General features: G+C 49.2%; 1 protein-coding gene across 1 annotated transcript in view; it reads right to left on the reverse strand.

Moving 5' to 3' along the window:
• The window catches only part of NCOR2 (nuclear receptor corepressor 2), a 228,066-nt gene extending 212,573 nt beyond the window's left edge, over positions 1-15,493 (reverse strand). The window contains exon 1 of the mRNA XM_021532792.3: positions 15,390-15,493. The gene's annotated coding sequence lies outside the window, so the exon portion shown is untranslated. The remainder of the gene's footprint in view (positions 1-15,389) is intronic.
• Between the last annotated feature and the right edge of the window lie 237 nt (positions 15,494-15,730).

Here is a 15,730-nt window from a genome sequence, read left to right on the forward strand (position 1 = left end):
AACACAGGGCTTGCAACCAAGCACATGGCACCAGTCTCCCCAGCAAGGACACCAAGCTTTCCTGCCAAATCAGAAAATGTCCACGAGTTCTCTTGCTGAGCCTCTACCTCAACCCCATTGTTCTTTTTTCCAAAGGACAGCTCCAAACACAGCACTGGAAATAAATGCCAGTGGTAAGCAGGCAGTACACACCAGATAACAAACACTGCAGCTGTGAGCAGAGAACTCAGGAGATCTGTCTTGCCACTTTCCAGAAAAAAAAGCCACAGTTCAAGGCCTCTTTGGTTACGTAAACTTCATTTCCATGTCTTTTATCACTGATAAGATAAGCCATTGCTCAAGTTCAAGTTCTGTATCAAGTAAACCATGATAATCCTCTTAGGAATTCCCCATGCCCCAGCTTGAACAGACCTGCAGAAAAGAGCTTAAGGGGTTGCCTTCAGCTTAAAAAAAGAAACACACAAGCACAAAGCCACAGACTTATTTATAATGTAGGCAAATTTGGGGCCTAGTATAGAGCACTGGAGGCTTATACAGATCTGCCTGAATAAGGGATCTACTTCTGCCCTAGTTCATAAATGCTACAAGCTACTACTTGGTCATGCATCGCTCAGCTGAGCACCAGCCTGGAGATGATTGCCTTCCAAGGAGGATTTCTTGCAGTCACAGGAATCCAGAGGGTCACACCCCAGAAGAAATTAAACTGATTCAAAACCAGTCACACACACTTTGTCCTGGATTAGAGCAACAAGACTCTTGCAGACAGCTGTATTTTTTTATTTATTGCAACACAGGATAATTTTATATCCTTTAATGCTGGCAGCAGAATTACAGTGATTTTAAGCATTTATTGCCCTGCTTCGAGTACAAGATGTTACACTCACTAAGACCACCTCCTCCTGTACTTTACTGTCAAAACACCCAGATGCAAAACATCACTGTCTATATTTGTTAAGAGGATGATTTGATCCAATCTAGCAACTGACTATATTTACTAACCACTTAAATATGCACTCACACACCCCGCACTGCAACACAAAAGGCCATTTCATAAATATCTGATTGCAAGACAGATGACAGCAATAAGCAGGCACACAAACTCTTGCCCTCCTCTCTGCTGCTCATCATCAGGACACAAATTACCTGGGCCAGCAATTTTATCACAGCATCTTCCAGGGAACCGACTTAGCCTGAAGGCAATGAGGGCCAACATTTGAAGCTTTAATATTTTACCTCACAGGGCTGCAGCTGCCACCCCCAGCACAGTTCAGTGATGTGCAAACACACACTGCAAGGGCACTAAGCACATCTAAGCTGGTGGCTGCCAGAAGATCAAGGCATCAGGCAGTGGGTAACATCTGAAATTGGTGCTTAAAATGCAAATTTTCTTCAGGTCTATCTACTTCCTCAGCCAGTACCCACAACTGTTTCTTACACGTTTCCATCTACCATGACTTTTATCCCTCTGATGGCTCCTCTCCATTAGGGTCTTTTGCACATCTCTCAGTATTTTATGACACTCTAAACTAAAAGATGCAGCAGATCAAATAAAACACATCTCTCTCCTTCCCACCAGCAACTTCAAGATCCTTCAGCATTGACTGACAACCCACAATATTGTGGGAAAGGCTGTTTTCAGATCAGCTGCTGGAAAAGCTCTTCCAAGGTAGCAGCTGAATTCAAATCACACACCAATTAGCTCAGGGGGATTTGTATGTTTTTCTTTCAGGAAACCTATTTGAAAACAAAACAAAGAGGAAAAAAAAATTGTTTAAATCTCATTAAAATATCTCAAACTGTGTCACAAGAACGCCACGTTTTCTACTGAAGAAAACAGGAGCAGCTTTAACTAGTTTCACCTCACCAGACGGAATTTTGTCCTTTAAAGCCACTTGCTGTGTGCCCCCACCTCCAAGAAGACAACACAGAGGTCCAGAGCAGCTACAGACCTGCCCAGCATCACACAGCAAGCAAACCACAGGGCCAAACTGCCTGGGTCTGTTCCATATCTTTCCCACAAGATGAGCTTTTCCACCCTGCCCTCCTTCGGTTTTCTCCTCCCGCCTCAAGGCCACATGCAGATGACCGTGTGCTTTTTCTGAAGCCAGTGCCAATGAGGCCACTGCATTCGTTATCCAGCAGGATAATGACAGAGTGCAATTCAGTCAACAGCAAATCCTCCCCAGGGAGATGCCCTCTGACCTTCCCCAGGCTGGGGATGAACGCAGCCAGCCAGATCTCAGACAGGCGGCAGGGCTGAGTGAATAATTCCTAATGAAGCCTTTCATCTCTCCTTTTGTTTTGGGGAAGGGAGGGAGGGGGGGAAAGGAAATAGTTTGGTACCATCCACCAGCAGAAAATTATTTTCTAGAGCTACCCCAAATCACTGTCATCTGAACAACATTTTTCATGGCTCCTGCATAGTACGTGGGCACAGAACATGGGCTGCTCTCTGCAGAGAAGCCCCTGGTGCAGACAGCCAGTCTGGGAGAGGGGAACAAGAGCCAAACACACAGCCAGAGCAGGGATGCTGCTGGAAGCCTCGCTCAAAATCACCCTTAGGCACGCAATTGAGAGTGAATTTTAAGATATCCACTCAAACCACATCTTTGCCAATGAAATTCACTTCCACTGACACATGAAATGCATGAAGGACAAGAAAGTTCATGAAATGAGGCCCACAGAAAGCCAGGATCTTACCTCTCTCCACATGCCACTCAGACCTCGCTATCAATTTTCTCTAATTTTCCAAGCCACAAGCTGTAAGGATAACAAGGATGTGATAAAAGCAGATTTATTTTTTCCCCAACAAAAAGAAGCAATTCTCATTTCTCCAGTGTGAATTCAGCTGTAGAATTCAGTTTAGCAGCATCTGCTGAATGCTCTGTGTCACCCAGAGGTACTACAGTAAATAAGGGTGGAAAAACAACTCCCAACTCTGAGATCTCAGAGCTGCTTCACAAGCTTTCAGTCATCCTGAAGAATTTTTAGCCACGCAGTTTTTATCCCCATCTCTCAACTGGGCCTAAAATTGGCCATGTCTGAAGCAGTCACTTGCAGCTGCACCAGCATTTCCAGGGATTTTCCCCCAGCAGATTGTGGGTTATACTGGGAATAGAAATCACACGGAAGGACCATGGTGGTAAGATGCTCCCGGCCCCATTCCCAGACAAATGAACTGACATGAACCTACACACTTAAACAGAGCTTGGCTCGTGTATTTATATAGATGCCAAATCCCAGGGATATCAGTGACAATCTCTTCCCCAGTAAAACCTGATTACAGTGCTGGACTCTCTAAAGCCCCCCAGCCACCTCAGACATCATGGGGAGCAGCCAGCAAACCCCTCCAGGTGCCCTGAACAGCAGGGGCTGCAATGCCAATGATTAAGCAAATCTTCAAAGGAAAAAAAAAAACCAAGAGTCCTGGTCAATGACTGACCAGTGTAATAGCTCAGGCTACTATCATGTGCTCTTCTCACACCACATTTGTTTGCTGGGCTGCCCAAGAGGTTTCCAAGGGTCAAACATGAGGTCACCAGCTTTGCTGAAAAATATAAAAAGCTGGAGGTGCAAGTAAGGAAGGCCCCAGTACTTACAATTAAGGCTAAAAAAGACATGAAAATGCAAATCCTCTAAGTTTAAACATACCAGAGGCAGCATCAAAAAGGAGCAAAAAAAAAAAAAAAAAAAAAAGAAAAAGAAAAAGGATCTTATGGTTTTTGAAGATCAGACCTTTGCAGTATTTAGTAATCCACAAAAGATTCTGACTGGCCTCAAGGACCAAGAGTGGCTGTGGAAAGCAAAACCTTGCTTTCAGGCTATTTTGAGAAGCACTCACAAGGTTTATCCCAGAAACTGCTTTCTGCCTACTCAGATTTCTCAACTGAGCCAATCACATGGTGTTTCGATGGACTGCTGGAGACACTTGAGAATAGCAGAGCTGCCTGCTGCTATCTGCCTGGCACAGGGTGGTTTTTAATTGAGGCTGAACTCTTAAGTCCCTGCTGCAGTCTGCAGCTCCAATCACTGAAATAATAATTAAACCCAGGAGAAACAGTGCAAAGCAGCAATGCCTTTAACCAGTGCATTAAGATGAGGGAACCTGAAGATGTGCACAGACATCTCCAGGATGTGCTGTTTTGTTTCAAGCCTGAGGAATTCACAGATTTTTAAACAGAAAGTCGGGGTGGCAGAGATCCTGCAGCAGAGAAACAGGAAAGTATCCACTTTCACGCCACCCAGTCCGAGGAAAAAAAATCAGATTGTGTTTTTTCCCATCCGAGTTTGGGACCTTCCTTCCATGGGATTACCCAGAGAGGGGAATGATGCTCCCAAGACAGACTGATTTGAGCCATCCTCCCCAGTTCAAATTAAGCTGTGAAATAAACCTTTGAAAGAAACCACTCCGAAAAACTCTGCGCTGGCTGTGGAAGTTGCTGGTGGATCGGGACAACACAAGTTCAGCTCTGAAATCCGAGGGGAGACACTCAGCCTGGAAACGACTCTCCATTAGGTTAATTAGTCAAGTTGGATGTCTCCAAGTCGGTTGCCATGGCCACGGGAACCGAAGAGCAAAGCTCCACACAGATTTCCTCGTGTGGGACTGCGGACAGGGAGCTCCTGCAGCCCCCTGGCAGGCAGGGAGGAAGGACCTTGTCACCCTGGGCTGCTCAGGGATGCTTCACTGGAACTGCTCCTTGTGCTAAAAACAGCACCCGAGCTCAACCAGGTTAATGACACATCGAGAAGATGCATTTGCACATAAAAATAAACAGAGTGCATGCGAGATCTACCTTCCACCTGGCTTTTGGTTGGCTGGTTTTGAGCGGGGAGAAAAATCAAAAAGCTGCTCTGTTTTCTCTTAAAAATTCAAAGCCTGTCTGTCAAAGGAGTGACAGAAAGCTGTCCATCTCTCCAGACACTATGCCAAATACAGCTGAAGCTTGTCTGTCAACTTCAGAGCCTGGAAATAGGCCACAGTATATTACAAACAAACAAACATTTTAAGTGTCATTAGTTACATTATGATCAACATCATGTCAGTTGCTTACAACTCTACTCTGCAGCAAACACTCACCCATGCACTAGCACACATGAGTAAAACCTACAGCAACTTCAGGAACAGCAGCAGATTTAGAAAAGTGTGGGAGAGAAAAAGCAATCTGTAATTCAGCAAGGCTCCTGTGGCAGAGCAGTTTTAAATTCCCTTGAGAAAAGGACCCTCCTCTCACTCTCTGTTCATCAGGAGCCTCGCTGAGCCAGGACTGACACCTGCAGAAGTTGCCACACAGCACAGAGGATGGCTTCTGCCCAACTTTGCTCTCCATCACTTCCCCCGGGTGTGCAGGGCCACAAAAACACAGAGCACTCGAGTGTCCCGGGCTGCATGAGCCAGACTCCAGGAACAAAGAAAGGTGCTGCAGCCAGCACAAAGCAGCAGCAATGTGAAAAACCCCAGCCCTGCCATGGAGGAACATCTCAATCACCACTCCCAACGAAGCACTCCATTTCCAGCTCACAGGGAAGGAGCAAACGCCACAGACCATGGCAGAAATGACTGAACTGCTGCAGCACTGCCTGAGCTTGACTCCAAGCTGAAAGTGCTGCAGGACCAACAGAACCCTACCTGAGGGTCTGTATCATCTGCTGCAAAATTCATTGCTTGAGAGAGACACATGGCATGCCTGCAAACAGCTCTGTGCACAAGGCTGGGGGGAATATCTCCCCCCTTAGAAGGGAATTTCTGCCCTGTGGAATTTATTCCTGCAAAAGAAAGGCTTGAAACACAACCAGGCTGTGTGAAGTACAGCCACTCTTCCCTGGTTTCAGGCTCTGTGTCCCATGGCTCCACATCCATCCTCACAGCACCCACACCTTGAACTGACTTAAACAAAACCATGACTGCTTGGTGGAGACATTAAATCAGCTACTCAGGTCAAAAATAACAGGAGAGAGAATCACTGTGACAGGAACATGCTGAGGGGCAGGGAGGTGGCAAACTCCTTCAGCCAGCACTACAGGCAAAGTCCCCCGATTTCAGAAACAGCTTGAACAAAGTGGGCAAGATGCTGTGCAAAAGGGGAGCAGGAATCACCCCTGTTCCACAGCCCCAACCCCACCAAGAGTTACAGCCAGCCCCACATCTCTCAGCAGGTTCATGTTCAGCTGTTAGCTTCCCCCCTTCTCTGCACATGCCATAAATAGTTGCTGGTGTGGATCTCTCTGTTATACTTACCAAAAAACTGGGAGATGGCCATGTGACAGGAGCCAGAACATGGAGAAGACCATTCCCTTCTGTAACTAATTGTTCAGCCCCCTCAACACACACCAAATTGACTTGGCAAGGCTGCAAGGTGAAGCTGCTGTATTTGTTTACACATTTTTTTTCTGCTGGTTAAGAGGCTTTGGAAAGCAGATTGCAAATGGCCAAGAGAGCACAGGCACCTTTTATCAAGTTTTGCCTCAACTGGAATGAGTGAAGGAGAGCAGCATTCCTGGCTGTGTCCTTTAGAATAGATATTTTAGCCTCGGTTACCCAAGAATTAATTGACAAAACACTCAAGAAGTTTGTAAAGGCAAGCGTGAACACTCACTTATTTTTGGCTTTTTCCCATAAGGATCAGCCTGTAAAGCAAAGTCAGTGAGTGCAGTCTGGCTGCTCAGAAGGCAGGGGAGTGCCTGTGTTAGCCAAACACACTCAGAGCCTGCAGCAGCACAGTAAGTCCAGGCTGAGGAGTCATGCATGGACACGCTGCTCCTGCAGCAGCCACGGCCTGACTCTGCACCCACCTTCCAACTCAGCCAAGGTTCAAGGTGTTTCCGCATGAAACAAGGAACTGGAGCGAGGCAAACACAATAATGCATTGTGTGGGGACTGAACCTCCTGCTGAGAAGAAATCCACAGACGCTTAAAAAGCACAACCGAGCAAAATGCAGAAAAAAAATGAGACGCAGATGGAGCTTAAAGCTCTTGTCTCACTGAACCAGACCAAAACTCACTCTGCCTTTGGCAGGGGAAACAAGAGTAACCGGGGTGCTTGTGTCTGCCTCTGCAGCCTCCTCCACCTCAGGGCAAAGCAAATTCTCCATTTTCTCAGCTTTCTCTGCTGCTGGCAGAGTTAAGGACATTCACAGAAGTGCATTAGATTTCACAAGCACCGATCTCAGCAGAGAAGATGCAAACCTCAGCTCTCCACAGCGAGAGAGTTAAAATAAAAACACAAGCCTTAAGGTACATGCTGACTTCTCTCTTTACTTCTGTTTCATAATGCTGGAGAAAACCCCAAACCCTGCAGTGTTTCTCACTCCAACACCACACAGCCCTCAGGAACGCTGCTGGCAGCTGGCTGGTTTGGGACCAAAACCACAGCAGCTCTTTCTGTGCACGTCAAGACACGTAGACATCAAAGACCAAAAAAAAAAAAAAAAAAAGCCCAAAATAAAATTTAAGGAAAAAAAAAAGAAAACCCCACCCCAACAATTTTTAAGTAGCAACCCTGTCAAGATATCAAAGTAAAGCCAAAACTAAAACCTACAAATGAAGCAAAAAAAAAAAATAGAGAGGAAGAAGAAAAAAAGAGCTGGCTGACACCTCCTATACATGCTGCCAGCAGGATCACTTGCTCCAAAAATAAGGATGCTCAACACATCTTAACTGATGACATGACAACTGCTTCACGTCCCAACACCGAAGTTGCATAAAAGCCTCTGAATACCCATTGCCTTGCAGCTCAGTAAAAAAATAAGAACTCAGAGCAAGCAACAGACACCGTGTGCCGCTCCTCAGAAAGATTTTCAGCTCTTCATTTCCACTCAAGCATCCACTGGGGCTGCAGAGCAGCATTTTACCCCTCTGCCCTTTGCCAGTCACACTCAGCTGCTCCAGCCACAAGGCTGCGGCTGAGCTGCCCAGGTGCCTGTGCCCAGCATGCAAAAATATCTCAACTGTAGCTCTGGATCCCAAAAAACTCCGCAGAGCAAGCACACAAAGGGAGCCCTCCTGACTCCAGGTCCCCCCCAGACAGCAGCAGCCTCCTGCAGAGCCTGGATATGCTCAGGCTGCCTCAGCAGCACCTCCTGAATAAGGGACATTTAAGACTAGAAAGCCTTCAGTAAGAATTCTGAAGGCTTTTTCCACTGCCAGTTCAGAGAGTTTTCCCAAAACACTGAACACACAGATTCCTGTAACGCAGACTCTGCTGCATTTTATTTCTTTGACAGTTTTTAATCACCTCTGGTCTAGCATTTGGAAATTATTATTCACACACACACACAACAGGAACAAGGCTGCAGGGAAACATGAATTTCACTGGCCTGCCTGGTTTTGTCTGTGGACACCACCTCACATATTACCAAATCAAAACAAGCCGGCCAACTTGAGCGTGAGGGGGAAATGAAAGGGCAGACCAGTGACCTAGAAATGAAGCTGACACTCCAGCATGAGCTTGAAACTCTGCAGCAAAGGGAAGAAAAAAAAAAGGCTGTAACTGCTTTCAAGATGGAGCTTGAAAAGTTTATTAATGGAATTATATTATGTGGTAACCACAGAAAAGCAAGGACTTGATCAAGGAAGTTTTTCCAATAGGAAAGAGTCATCCCCTTCACTAAACAAAAGAAACTCTTATACCAAAGAGTGGATGTAGTTATTTAACGTTCAGATGCCATAAAAACACCTCTACCAAACCACTGAAGAAACTTCTTGAGCAGCCAGCTGTGGTACCAAACACCACTGCTCTGATAGACACCCAAGATTTACAGAGCCATGAGTCACAAACTGCATGAGGTTACAGCACGGGCTTGAGGAGGCAGTAGACAAAGCTTTGCACCAGGAATGCCAGAGTCTCAGCACTGATCCAATGCAAACTCACCCTGCCAGGTGCAGTTGGTTCAAAGAGGGTGTTCACCAGCTACCTTTGTTCCAGCAAGTTTCAGGCTTGAGCGAGTAATGTCCACATCAGCAGCATAAACGGACACGGGATCCGCATCGCCCTCGGCAAGGCTGCCAGAGGCTGCCACGAGCCAGCATCCAGCCCAGACCCTGCGTGCACCACCAGGTAATCCAGGGTAAATCACTGGGGACTCACAGCCTCCCAAAAGCAGCTCCTTGCAACATCACACCAAGGAGATCACCCGGCCTCGGCAGTAAACACTTCCACAGAACAATTCCGCTGCAAGAGCCAGGTGCTGCCACTGATAAACTCACCAGGCTGTCTGCAGCACTGCAGGTACGGGTTTGAGAAGTTTGCAGAGGCCAAAGACAGAGCTATTTATGAAGTGATCAAGTACCATGAAGCTGAGATCTGGTCTTATAAAAATTTAGCCGCTGGAGTAATTTTATAAGGTTTTAAAATATTTTCAGAAGAAAGCCAACTTTCCATTGTTTGCCACAGCTTGTTAGAAGCCCACACATCCCGCAGTGTAGAGGAAAAGACACCCTCCACCCTCTCCAGCCAGCGCCGCACGGCTGGAGGCACAGGCAGATTTTCAGAAAGCTCGACTTTGCCTGCCATCCTACTCAGCAATTCAATTCTCCCACCACATCCCACTGACACCCAAGCACAGGGCTCTGTCCTTCACCATCCTGTGTTGCAATAATCAGGCCCAAGTTCGTTACACAGCCACCTAAGCCTCCAGACCTTGCAATTAAACACTCCCTGAGGAGGATGAAACCTGCCCACCTGGGAGGCAGCAAGTCCTCAGGGACTGATCACAGACGATGGGATGATCTGCACCAGGAACCTTCCCAAATCCTGTCATCCTCCACCCACGGGCTGACACATTTCTTTCCTTCTGCCTTCTTCAACACAGAGACAAGGAAGAGCACACTGCAAACAACTCTCCTGCCCCAACATGCACAGGACAAACCCAAACTGTGTTGCTTAAGAAGCTGGTAGGCAACATTCAGGTACCAGTACAGAGCACCAGCCAGAGCCTGCAGAAAATAGAGTTCAGAGGACGCAGAAGTCCCAAAAACTACATGATAGATGGTCACACCACTGAAGTATTTATTCACTTTACAGCCAGTTCCCTGAGCAGGCAGCGAGAAGCACACCCAGCTGGAAGAGTTAACTTCCCACACGTTTGGCCAAAACTACATTTCTGGGCACCGCCACTCTGTCCAGCGTTACGCCAGGGAAACAATGCTAAATAAAGATTATGTGGAGTGGTATTATGTAAATAATTCTCTTCCACAATGAAAGGATAAGCCTAGACTGCCTGGTTAGTTAGGATCCAGGAGCCAGCGCTGCAGAGAGGAAATCCTGCCTGCTCTGCCTCCCTCCCTGACACACGCACCACCCACCCCGAGAGCCGCAGCCAGGCCTGCAGCCTCCAGAGACAATACCCACAGCATCCCCAGCCTCCCTGCGTGCTGGCACTCTCCCTCAGATCCCTTCCCACTGGAGGAAACTATCTGGACCCCACCACATTGTCTCCTCCCAGGGCAACCCCGCTCCCGGCCCCATCACTGCTGCCAGTTCTCAGCTTGGCCTCCTTCCTCCTCATCCTCCTTTCCCCATCAGCCCAGGACACAAAGGGTTCCCTGTGCTATGATGGGGACACGCTCCTTGACACATCCTCCTCTTGAAGGCCTTCCCTTCCCCTCACAGCTGAACCCACTGCTTGCACATCTTTTTCTGCCCACAATAACTTACTCGACCTTTCTGCCTCCATTTCTCCCTGCAACCTTCCTCCTGCCTTGGCCCCACATCTGAATGCTTTGTGTTTGTCGTACGATTTTAAATCTGTCAGCAATTCATCCATCTGCCACCTCCTGGGTTTTTAATGCCGCAAAACGTTCTGGGATACAGCCTTGCATAAACCTCTTGGTGGAAAATTAAGCCGTACCTCATTCAGAGACTAAACTGGCTTTGAGATCACTTCTTTCCAAGGTGCTGGGCTATTTCAAAGACTGGCTTCTTCCCTAAAGCGAGCAGAAAAGCCATGATACTATCCAGGCTAAAATAAACATTATGGGAGCAGAGATAAGGGGAAATATTTCAGCTGACTAAGAGCAACGCGGGTTCAAATCCAAGCGTAAGCTGATATTGCTTATAATTTGTTCCTGAGCCAAAAACACAGACTGGGATGAAAAAATGGAAGGCATTAAACAACAAGCACCATACTCAGCGACTCTGAAAAACTTCAGCATTTTCATTTACGTTATTATTTTTTTAAATAACCTTCAGTTTCACGGATCATAAAGTTAATTTGGAGTAACTTCCCTTCTCTGTAACTAGACAGAGCTGCTATCCTTTACATTCATTAATGTTTGCTCAGTGCTCTGCAGCTATAAAGAGAGCACTAACCATTATCAGCATCCTCTGTGCACCCAGCAGGCACATAACCACTGCCGTGCTCTCCCCGTGGCCCAGATTCCCTCCAGCTCTGGCACTGTGGTAACAATCACACTCATGGACACCCACCTCCATCTTCACTGCTTTTCTTCCAGCGCCAGGCACCTCTCCCCTGCAGGCAGGGCTCCTCTCTGGGCCTCTCCAAGGCAGACTGGGGTCAGCAGCCAAGCACACACGTTGGCAGCAGGGTCTGCAGCAATCAGTGCCCCCTCACTGCCCACCCTCAGCCAGGTCACATTTCTCAGCTTCTCACAGTGAAGTGGCAGCAGAGCTGCCTCACAGTGTGTGGGCACTGCCTGCTCACCAGAAATATCCTCTCCTGGGGCACCAGATCACCTTCGGCAGGAACAGCTCACGCCCCACAGAGACTCCAGCTGCCAAAGGCAGGTTGGCAGGAACAGAGAACTGATGGCCTCCAGAAGGGAAGTGACAAGTAGGGTGGGCAGCAGGATTGGGGTGCAGCCCAGATTTCTCAATTCTCAGTACAGTCCCACTGCTGCCTCGTGCTCAGGTCACAGATCACTTCCCAAAACTGATGAATCACTCATTTCCTTCTGCTCTTCTGTCCTCCTTCCCTTCCTGCCAGATCCATCCCTCACTCTGATCAAGCTTTTACAGGCATTTTCATGCCCTCTGTTCTGGAGATCCAGCTCCCTCTCCAATCTTCTTTTTGGGAAAGCTCTAGTCATGCTCATTAAACGATACATATTTCCATTTTCTACTGCAATGCAAAGATCCATCCCTTGACATTACAGGGCAAATCAGAGACCTCAACACCTGTGTGCCAGCACAAGCCCAGCCATAAATAGCAATTCTCTGCTGCTTCCTATGTCGATACACAGCAAGGGCCCTTCAAAGCCGTGCAGGAGCCTGTGCCACAGCAGCCTAGATGAGAATCCATGACCTGACAATGCCCAAATCCTTAAGCAGCTGCAAAAGCCTCAGTCACTAATCAGAGAGGCGACCGGGTGCTGCTGTACCTCATTTCCAGCTCCATTAGAGCTGACCCTGCTCTCTGCTGAAAACTCTCAGCGAAGACTAAAGCGAGCCACGGCTCCTAAAAACGCAGCTGCACAAAAATAACAGCGCTGCAAAGAACACACTGGCCTGGATTCCCATCCTCGTGCACCCCTGCAGCTAAGGCCACGGTCTGCATTTGGGGACCACGGCTCAAAAGCACAAAACCCAGGGGAACCAGACTTTGCCACTGGGAGTTAACAAGCAAAGCACTCATGGAGAAAGAGACTCTTCACCAGCTCTCCAGAAGACTTGCTCTGACACATTGAACTTCACATAACCCCACCAGCCTCAGTTTTCTGACTTGTGAAGTGATCTGGTCAGAATGAGACACTGCGTTAAGGATGGGGAGTACTGCACCCCACAGACCCTCCTCCATCCCATTCCCCTTCACAGCTGCTCAAATCAGCCAGCCAAAACCCACCTGTGAAAAGTTACCGATTTAATCCCCCTTTTGTACCCACTTATCTCAAAACTGACAAGATCGTAACTTTCCTCCCGCCACAGGGACACCAATATGATGGTATCTCAGGCACATAAATTACAGTTGATTTCAAACAGGTTTCTCCCAGGACAACCAGATTGCAAAAAGGACTGTATTGCAGCAGAGGCCACTAAAAACCACAACCAGCAGTGGGAGGAACACTGGGAGCCATCAAGGGGGACAAATAATTCACAGCCATGTCACAAAAGATGAAGATATCTCCTATGACCCAATTCCAGCTAGTGCAGTCTGAGAGAGGGAGCTCTCAACATGTGCAGCTATCAGCACAGCTGCATGCTCATCATCTCTGCCAATCATAACAAAACTGCCTTTACCAGACTGGATCTCCTAATTACGAGACGTGAACACAGCCTGAACCAAACCCTCTTTGGATTTAGCGCAGGATGGCTCCAGGGATTAGTACAACCTCCACTGGAGGCAGCTTGGTTCAAATCCAACCACAGCCATTAGCAAGTGAAAAGTATTGCCAAGCAGCAGCTGGCTGGTGGCTTGCATGAAACAAGTCTATGGTTTCAGTGCAGATCCCGTTGCAAAAAAAAAAACCAGTGACCTCCCTGGAGCTCCAAGGTGCGAAGGCAGAGGCACCCAGCCCTTCTCCAGTGCTGGAGATGCTGGCCCAGGAGCAGCTCCGCAGAGCCAGCCCTGACCTCCGCAGGGGTTTCAGAACCAGGTATGTTTTGCAACTTGGCAGAAACACACGGCTAAGTAACAGAAACCACCACCCACATGAAGCCCGAAGAACAAAGTACCAGTGTTTTCCTGCCCCAGACATGTGCGTGCCCCATCTCCTCTCTCACACCAAAAATAGCTTCTACTTTTTCCCTTTTGGCAACAACAAACCGAGGTTTGAGTGCATTTGCTTTCAATAAACTAAACACGTTTTGCAAGTCTCTCTCACAGTGAGACTTACTCAACTAAAGTTATAAAATATTTGTCACACACAAAACTTCCCTCCCGTGGCATCGTGGGACTCAACCCCAACACACTCTGCAAGCCTTGCTCACTGAGTTCCTCACCCAAGGCACAGGTCCTGCACAGAGCTGGCAGACCCAGGCTCACAGGAGGTTTGAGCTAAATCCCAAAGTCACCCAACATCAGCACTGAAACTCAGAGAATTAAGTACGATTTGATTAAAACCATCCAGGAATACACAGCTTCACTAGAGGCCTTGAAGAGTTTTGTCACCACTTCCAGAAGAGAGGGAAATGTTCACCCAGTTGTCCCAACTTGCACTGGCTCCGTTTATGAATCAGTAGTAGTACCAAATCTTTATCTGTAAAGCACACAGCAAACTTAAACTTCACCTTGCTGATAAAATCCTATACTAAATGGAAAAACTCTCACCCCACATGACCAAGGAATACCATGGAAGGATATCACATCCACCAAACTCATTAAAAATACCAGATTCAGCAAAACCCTGACGTTCTCAGGCATCCAAAGCTTCACGGGAATACCGAGGGGAGAGGTCACTGCAAGAGTTCAAACCATAAATGCCTGTGAACCAAGGGGTTTGCAACCATCCAGTGCACAGATCACCTCCAGCAGCACTGTCCTCTCCAGCACATTCTTCAGCTGACCCAAAACACAAAGTTCAGGGAGCAGACAGCGCAGGCAGCAGTGCCTGCAGGCGTGCTGGGCTTCCAGAGGGTTCAAAGCCCTGGAAGCAGGGATGGGTTTTTGTTGGGTCAACACAGCCCAGGCAGCTCCAGCCCGAGTCCTGCAGGTTTTGCTGCTTCAGTGGTGTTGGCAGCAGCCCACATGGCAGGCAGCTGCCTGCACCCACTGCAGCCTGCTCTTTGTGCATTGTCAGGGCAAGGGAGCAGGAGGAAGGGCCGAGGGAGAAGAGGGAACAGGAAATTAGAAGAACCAACAGGAGAAGGGAAAAAAAAAAAAAAAAAAAAATCACTCCAGAGACCTCAGCTGGGGTTCAGAGAAACGTGCACTTGTTGCCTGCAGACAGCGGCTCAGCTACCTCCCGTAAATATTTACAGGGCGAGCAGCACACCGCCCGAGCAGGCAGCCCCGCAGCCGGGCGGGGGTCGGGGCCGGGAGCCGCGGTGCCCCGCAGCCCGGGCACGGCCGGGGCCGCCCTGCTGCCCCTCGGATGCTCCTTCATCGCTCCGGCCGTGGTAACCCAGCGTGCGGGGGGCAAGACCCGCGAAATGCAGCGGGATTGAACCAAACCGAGGAAAAATGAGGAACAGGGGGTAAAATATAGGTCCTCGGGGTGCCCCCACCCCGCAGAGGGGGATCCCCGCCAGTTTGCCAAGTGCGGCGCTCCCCCGCGCTCCCGGGCGGCGCGTTCCCTTGAGGCCAAAAACGGCAAAACCAACAGAGAGGAAAAAAAAAAAAAAATAATAATAATAAGAGAAAGTTTCTCCCCGGCGAGCAGCTCCCGTGGCACATTTTCATTTTTACGTAACGCGGCCGCCTTTCCCCCACCTGCCGGAGAGCGGAGCGGCCCCTCCGGCCCGGCGCCCGCGGGGGCTGCCCCCATCCCGACTCACCTAATCCCGCCGGCAGCCGCCGCCCCCCATCGCCGCCGCCGCTCCCGCCTCAGCGGCCGGCGGGGCAGCGCCGGGCGCGGGGACGCGTCCCCGCCATCTGCGCCGTGTTTATAAATCCAGAGCCATGGGGCTGCGAGCCGCGCCGCCCGCCCGTCCGTCCGCGGGGCCGGGCCGCCCCTCGCCGCAGCGCCCAGCCCAGCCCAGCCCTGCCCTGCCCGCCCCGGCGCGGCGGGAGGCGGCGGTCGGCGGCTCGCTCGGAGCCTCGCTCGGTCCCTAAGGCCGCCCCGCGGACGGACGGGCGGGGCGGGCCGGGGCGGGGCCGCGCCGCCCGCGCGCGTTAA

Source organism: Lonchura striata, chromosome 18 (genome assembly GCF_046129695.1).
Source record: "Lonchura striata isolate bLonStr1 chromosome 18, bLonStr1.mat, whole genome shotgun sequence".
Classification (NCBI taxonomy): Eukaryota; Metazoa; Chordata; class Aves; order Passeriformes; family Estrildidae; genus Lonchura; species Lonchura striata.